Below are 8,999 nucleotides of genomic sequence, written 5' to 3' on the forward strand. Positions count from 1 at the left end.
TAAATCACACACACTAAGCTTTGACTTCTAGGCTTAAAAGTGTTAAACACTCAGAGTTGGCTGACATTCTCTAGGCTTAATATGTTGCTTAGTGTGTGTGGTTTAAGGTTGGCATGTTCCTTTGGATGATGTTCATACCCTTCAACCAAGGGTTAACCATGTTTGTGAGGAGACATTTGGTCATTTAAACCTTGGTTTTCTTGAGCCTAGTGTTGAACTTCCTCCTCCTACACTTGCTTCTTCCAATTTGGAGAGTGCTACTATTCATCAATTTGATCATCGCATTCTAGATCTTTCTATGTGGGATGAGTATTTGGCAAGTATTTCAGACTTTCTTGTGGAGTCTCATCTTATAGATTTGGGCAACATACTTGAGGAGATTTATCTCCTCCTTGATGATGTTTTGAGCATTATTATTGATTCATCTTTGGAGATTGATATTGATGAGTTTCCTCATTTCTTTGATTTGTCACATTCCTTGGTTGAATTTGATCATGAGTAGGTGAAGGTTTATTTAAGCTTGGAGACTCCTACTCAGTTTTTAGAGGTATCATTCTGGAGACTTCCTTCCATTTCATTGGATTTAAGGTGGCTTTTGTTGGAGTACAGGGAACACGGAGAGGGAGGGGGGAGGTGAATTAGTGTTCCTAATCAAATTAAAATTAAAATTTAACTTTTTAGAACATAGTAAGAATTGCATATAAACTGAATAATCTTTTAGTATCAACAAGTATGATGAAAAGTAAACTCATCAACATACAAAACATAGTTCTCATAGAAAAGTCATGACACAATGATTTAGTGAGTTGAAAACCCTCATGGGGAATAAAAAACACTTGGAAATGCCTTACTAGTTTAACCTAAAAATTATTGTTTACATAGGCCTCACTAGCTGAATATGCCTCACTGGCAAAATTTAGAGCACCAACTCTAGGAGAACCAACCCCTTACACATTTAGGAACACCCATTACAAGGAGCACCAAACCCTTACAAAAACTTAAAACAAAAACTAGTTCAAAGGGTTACTCTATTTCCATTCAACATCTGATACATATTGTCACAAAAATCTTGTCTATGTTTCACAATCCTTCACTTCACAATCTGCTCTTCAGAACTTTACACCTTGCACTGTCATTCAAATATGCAATAACAATGACAAACATTTCAAGTTCAGCATTATTTGTTAAGAAATGAACAAGCAATTACTCCCTCTGCAAGCAATCCATCATTGTCTATACCAGACTCTTGTTCACGGTTATAACCACACCCTCTCTACATCAACAAAGGACATTACAGTATACAATCTGAACCAACATGGATAGTGATAGCATGTACAAGTTATCAAACCCTTGATCAACAAATATGACTTCAACAAGAGTCTTTAACTTTAGCTCATCTGAAAAGGAACTAACAAACTATTCAAAGTCCAAAACACACCTTGGACATTTCAACTACATGGATTGAGACAAAGACTCTGATACACAACACATCTTATATCCACAAACCAACAAATAATAATGTGCTACTCTATTTTAATCTTCCTAATCTCTTACATCAAAGAAAACATGTTATCCTTCAAATCCGTATCTCTACCACTGACTAACACATATACAATCAACAATAAACATGATATTCTTGACCCTTGCTTACAACTTTTGCAGACAAAATATTAGTGTTTTGTTCCAAAATTATTATCATCACTAATCTGATTTGCATATTCTATTCTTCACGATCTGAACATCTCATCCTTACACTTACTATGCAGATACATACTTTGTGAACACTCATGCACCCACTATGAACAAATACAAAAGTATTCTTTCATCATCCCATACCTATCCACCTTCAAGAACCTTTTTTCTTTTTTGCTTCTATGCACACACCATCATCTTCATCCTACCTCTCAAACTCAACCTTTGAACAACTTTAGAGAAGTTGAACAAATGACACTTGGAGACAAAAATTGTCGACAATCTATACTAATTGTTATGATTTAGACTAATCACCAAATGTGCAACACATGACTTTTGTAAACAACTTATATAATGATCAATAGGTGATTAATGCTTGCCACACCTTCATCTTTTACAATAGACTCTTAACAAATGTTGTTCTGGAGTTAGTTCTCATTCTTCTTGGCACCAAGACCTCATTGCATCTCATCGATATCTCCATCAAAGAAAGTAAGCATGTCAAAAAGATGCGTAAAAACTCCCATAGAGCATCAAAGTTATATCAACATCACCATTTTGGCCAGATAGAATACAAGTTACATCGACATTATCTTCATCGAAGATCCCCAAGACTAACTTCATGTCTTATCAACATAATCTTATCATGTCACCAAGACAAGACAAAGTCTCGTCGAAATCAGAATTTTTGGTAAAGAGTATTTTGGGTAACGTCTAAAAGATTCTTAGTGAACTCTTAAGTCACACCAAAACCAAACTCTTTGGCAAGATGATTGAAAAGTGTGTCGACTTGAATTTCATCCTTAGAATGTTACTTGCAATAAGTTAGTTTCACAAAATACTAATGGAAATAATACAGGAAATCCAAACTCAACCAATGAAACTGCATGAAATACATATGAAATAAAATATTAATATTACCTTCATGAGCTTATGTCTCATTGTGTCCTAACTCCATTGTTCCTAGTTGCAAATGGTGTGCTCTTAGACAATGTACTGATGGCTTCCAAGATGGCATATGAAGAATGGACTGATAACTTGTAGTTAACTGATGCTATTGTTATTTGCTATTTGCTTCAAAAACTCATGGATGCATATGATTGATTTGAAGACTAACTCTCTCTCAATTGAAGCTCTTGATTTTATAGACTTTGAGAGGAATAGATGATGTGGCTTAGATCAATGGTCCTGATCAGATCTGCAAATTTGAATGGTTGTGAGCAAAGGTGAAGGTTGAGAGAAAGGGGGAAGGAGAAGACAAGTGTCACTCATCTCACCTTGACTAGGTTGCTGACTGAGGGAATCTAGGGATAGTTGGAGGAAATTTAGGTAGGATAGGACAAGTGGACTCAAGTACACAATATTCATTAAGTTTTAGAGGTTGAAGAAAAATATTAATTTTTGTAGCCACATGTTTGATGAGTTGGCAAAGGGAAGATGAAGTGGAGATGGAGGGTGAGTTGGAAAAGGGATTAAATAATTTTGAGAATTATTTAATATTTGAGACTATAGGATATGATAATAACTGTTAAATATTAGATATTTAATTAATTAGAAGAATAGGATAGATGAATAAATTAATAAAATATTAATTAATAGAAAAACATGAAAATGAATTAAATAATTAATCTTTTCAAACTAGCTATTTAATAGAAGAATAATTATTAAATAAATATAAAATATTTATTTAATTGCTCATAGCCAATTTTTATGTGTATACATTTTGCCCCTCTTTGAAATAATTTCAAGACAACATTGTTTCAAAGATTAAATCAAGTCTCGATTGTGCGCCTGACGAAGATAAAAAATCCCAATTGTGTGCCCCCTCAGGAGATTGATCGTGAAATTGTCAAAAATTCTTGTTTGAACGATTGATCTCATGATAATTGATAAAAATTAAGTCAATTAAATTCATTTGGAAAAAAAAAATTAAATTGCCCCATTGAAATTAATTAATCTTTAAATAGTAAATATAAAATTAACCAAGGCTAATTTTAATTTCATTGTTATCTTTGTCAACTTGTGGAGAAAATATTCTTGCTAAGGTGGCGAAATGGTGATTCTTGTGGAGAACCATCGTTTTGAGTGTGTGTGACGATATCAGTGACCTGTCGAGCATGGGTATCCGGTATGTATCTCTTGAGCTGTGTTTTCAAATTTTTGTGCAACTTTTCAAGTTTTTTGTGTGTTTTTTGAATTTTCAAAAACAAAATTTATGATTTTTTTAGCATTAGGTTAGCGCTTTTGCAATTTGTTTTAGCACAAATGCAATTAGGATTAGCGCAAATGCATAGTTTAGCACATATGCTCTTTTTGTTAGCGCATATGTTAAGAATGTTAGCGCTTATGCGTAGGATAGTGCAAATGTTTCTTTTGTTAGCGCTTTTGCTTAATAAGGTAGCGCTTTTGCATGGGTTTGTGTATATGCTTCAGTTGTTAGCGCATTTGTTCAAAAGGATAGTGCATATGCACTAGTTTAGCACAAATGCCTTTAGATTTAGTGCATTTGCTATAGTTTAGCATAAATGCTCAATAGAATAGCGCTTTTGCTCAAATTTGATGTTTTTTGATAAGTGCAAAGGCTAAAAATCACTTTGATGATTAGATTTAACGTTTTTAATATGCATTGATGATGAAATAGGGACTTAATTGAGTGATTTGTGCTTGATAGATTGATAGATAGCTTTGATTACTAGATTGATTGATAGGATTGCTGTGATTGCTTGATAAATTGATTTGATTGATTGATTGAGCTTGATTGCTTGATAGATTGATTGATCTTGATTGCTTGATAAATAGATTTGATAGATTGGTAGAGTAGCTCTAAGAAATCAATTTAGTTTCTGATGCCAAAACTTAGTAGAGTTTTGTTTGAACTTAGTGATTGATAGAAAACCATGATTGATAGGTTTTTAAAATGATTTGATAGTGTAAGTTGATTTTAATTTGATTTGATAGATAGATAGCATAGATTGCTTCAGTTTGATTTGATAGATAGATAACATAGATTGCTTCAGTTTGATTTGATAGATAGATAGCATAGATTGCTTCAGTTTGATTTAATAAATAGATTGATTTCTCTTGATAAAATAGGAGAAACTTGATGTCCTTGAGTGTTGGAAGAAATTACTGGCAGTGCGTCATCTAGTGCCAGAGTTGACATGGGCTAAGATTAGACATATAGATGCCTATTGTTTATGCCATCTTTTGTATATGCCAGAGATTACACATAATAGGGGATTGTTGATGGTGTTAGCCGAGAGATAGCACATCAAGCATAACACTTTCCACCTACCTACAGGTGAGATTAGTGTGACTCTTGAGGATGTCTATAGGATTCTGCACATCCTAGTGACTAGCGAGCTATTGCAATATGATTTTTTAGGATTGGATTGGGACAGAGGCTTGTAGAGTCGTGTTTTCTGATGAGAGCATTGGTAGAGGAGAGATCCGATGGGTTGATACAGTGATGTATTACGAGGCTCTTCCCATTATTCTTGCTGGTCTGATTGGAGGATTTATATGTCCTGATAGGAGATCATGAGGTTTTTCTGTTGGATGGGGAGAGGTTCTCCTAAGTATGATGCAGCATCATACTCGATATGCTTGGGGTGTTTGTATGTTGGCTCATTTATATCATGATCTGCATTAGGTAGTGTATGATGAGAGTGCGAGTTTGTCTACAAGATGCACTTTATTGCAAATCTGGTGGTGGGAGCACATTGCTATTATGTAGCCTATCCATCACAGAGTTCATGGAAGAGAGGCAGCCATATGTGTATTTCTATGCAGGTATTCTTACTCAACATAAGCTGGGTAAGATGGAGTATTGGCATTGGGTGCTTGATTCATTGGATAGCATTACTTGGAGACCATATGTTGATTGTGATCCATGGATGGATGATGCACAGGCATTACCATTTATCATGCAGAGTAGTTATCTCATTGGTCGGACTCCTTACACTGTTGAGTGATAGTTGATTGGTCACATTTTGAGACAGTTTGGGATCATTCAGCCTGTGCCTACTGGTGTAACGATACATGCTCGATGATACAAAGATAGGCGAGATTGGGGACCTTCTCTATCATTTGAGATTGCTCGTGCAGAGTTTGTTGCTACTCTGAGAGTGGCCTATGATATGAGATTGCACACTCTTGACCCTAAGGTTATTGCAGATTATGCTCAGTACATATTAGCTCATCCATTTCCTCGTATTACTGATCCAACAGATCATCCTCCCAGCTTAGGAGATGAGGATGATGATTCAGATGAAAGATTTGTTAGGAGATGAAGACAGAGATGAGAGCTCAGAGCTACTCATGAGGCTGGGGAAGGTGGTGATGAGGGTGGGGATGGAAGTGGTGGTGGTAGGAGACCTGGACGGAGGGGAGGTTGACTGAGAGGCCGTGGAGGACCTTTTGGACCGATTGGCAGGATTAAGAGAGCACGTCCTATGGGTGGGAGAGATGTTGGACGGATTGTGAGGGAGCATGGCAGGGTAGGCATGAGATCACCAAGAGGGTTGCAATTGACTAGAGGTAGGGTGACTGGACTAGATGGGGGTTGCAGAAGAGGCATTGATTTTGGATAGATTCAACTAGACCCTAGGGTTATTGCAGCGCATGGTGGAGATGATGAGGATCCTAAGGATCATGTTCCCTTGATTAGATGATGAGTTCAGAGAGTTACTTGGACTGAGATTACAATAGTTGGACAGGGTGGTGGTGAGGAGGGAATTGGGGTTCATGCACCACAATAGGATTTAGTAGAGAAGGATGTACTAGAGCATGATATGCCAGAGCAGGATGCACCAGAGCATGATGTGCTAGGGCAGGATACCATTGATAGTCTGAGAGCACAGATTGAGTAGTTTCGAGCACAGGTGCAGACTCTTATGATGAAGAGGGATAAAGCTATTAGGAGACAATAGGATACTCAGGGCCTTCTTGATCACATTCAGTAGGTTGGATTAGGTACTCTCTCAGCTGACACTATTAGAGCATTATTTTGGGCTAGGAAGGAGACTTCCTACTGGAAACAATGATATGAGGAGGCAGTTACAGAGAGCCAGAGAGAAGGTAGTTATCATACCACCATGTTGATGGATACTAGTAGTGGTGGGGTCATGGGACCTCCTCAGAGGAGTGGTGAGCATGGGAGATAGACATCTAGAGGATCTTCTCGCCCACAGCTATAGAGACGAATAGAGTTAGGTGGTAGTGGTACAGGACAGTCGTGACTTGATTTGGAGCATTTGTATTGTTTATTTGATATCATTGTATACTTGGACTTTTATTGTTTTATGATGATCTATATGCAGACATGGATTCTATATGATGACAGTCTTTATTATGTTATTCTATTTGATGATGATGCTTTATATGCTTTGATTTTATGGATGCAGTGATTATAATCTATATGATGCAATGATAAAATGTTTTTGTTTTGTTTTTTGATTTTGATGATGTAAATAATCTATATAGAAATGCAAATGAATGATTGATGTGGTTTATTTTATGATGATGTAAATGATCGTTAATGGAATGATAATGTAAATAATAATGATGATACAATACATGATGAATGAAATGCACTTAATTAAATTCAAACTAATGCAACTAAATGAAATGGATAATGATTTAAAATGATTCTGAAATGAATGCACCTATAATGATTAAATGCAAATTGTTTTTGTTTGTCCAAGCATACTCAATCTTTATTTATGACCGTTGATCTTTTAATGAAATGATATGCTTATAATGCAACTGACCATGAATTCTTATAATGCAGATGGAAAAAAAAATGAGCTAATGCAATGATCTAACTAAAAATTGTACTGCCATTCTTCATATGCTATCTTGTAACAATGCTTTGATTTCATCATTGAGCTTTAAAATGTTGTAAGAAAATACAAGCAACTTGACATAATGATTCAAGATGACTTGAGTATTCCTTACATGGATTTTGATATAGCAATTTAATACAAGCAACTTGATATAATGGATCAAGTTGACCTAAGTATTTCTTGCAGAATAGATAAGGAATATCTCCTTTCATGCATGACTTGGAACGTCCTCCTTGATCTTTTGTTGATCATATTCTGAGACAAGTTCATACCGCAGTAAGAGATAAACCACAAACAACAATCAAAGAAAATAATCATGCCCCATCATAGCTTATCTAGTCATGGACATCCTTGAGTCTCATAGAGTACACGATTAACAATAAAATCAAGATATAAACAATGAATCTTGTATGTCATTCACATGTTCTTATGGTCATTAACTGATATAATCATCTTAACGAGTGATCTTTGATAATCCTTTATGACTTGTTAATTGATTCTTCGGTTTCTGAGTTTCATGATTCAATTGTTGATGAAATGCCTTGATTTTCATTGCTTTTTTTGCTCGTTATCTGTTTCAAAATCCTAGGTATTTTTGGTTTTTCTAAGTTTTTTGAATGTTTTGGATTTTCAAAGATTCAAAAGATCACCTTAGCAAAAAGGAATTAGGATTTTGCCCCTAGTGAAAACAAAAATTTATTATGAATATATGAATTGATCAAGATCCAAACCATGGAGGGATACAAATGCAGATTGATTGATTCTAATAAAATCTAAGACAGTGACTACAACAAGTATGTCAAAGATTGATAATTGTTGGTAAGCTACATATTTCTTGCTAAATGGTTCAGATCAAATGGATGTGAAAGATGGAATGAATAAGCTAAAATATATGGAAGTGATAGATGCGATAGGATGGAGTGGATAGGTGCGCAAAGTGCTCATAGATGGAGGAACTTACTTCTTAGATAGCGCTTGTTTACCAAGTTTTCACCATCTAAATTTATTGCATTTTTTTGGATTTTATATGCTTTTTATTGATTTTTTTTTTTCAGGACTTTATATCTTAAGTATAGAATTTCTTGAGATGGATGGAATTGATTGGTTCATCAAACCAATCACCTTGAGGGGTAGATAACTTTTATGCTCCTGATCCATATGTTGCTACTATGACAAAAAGTCCTAGCCAATTTGGTTCAAATTTTCCCTTCTTTTCCTGGTCTTGCTGATTTCTTGGATTCTCCCTTAGAACTATATCTCCAATTTGGAAAATATGTGGCTTGACTCTGTGGTTATAGCTTCTTGCCACTCTTTGTTGGTATACTTTCAAATGTTTTGTTGTATTTTGGTGACGTTCCTGAATCAGTTCTAGTTCCTGGAGTCGAGAGACTCGTTGTTCTTCTTTTGGTATAAGACTGTGCAAGGATACTTGTAGAGAAGGTATCTATACTTCTATAGGTA

This window comes from Cryptomeria japonica, chromosome 5 (assembly GCF_030272615.1).
Source record: "Cryptomeria japonica chromosome 5, Sugi_1.0, whole genome shotgun sequence".
Taxonomy (NCBI): Eukaryota; Viridiplantae; Streptophyta; class Pinopsida; order Cupressales; family Cupressaceae; genus Cryptomeria; species Cryptomeria japonica.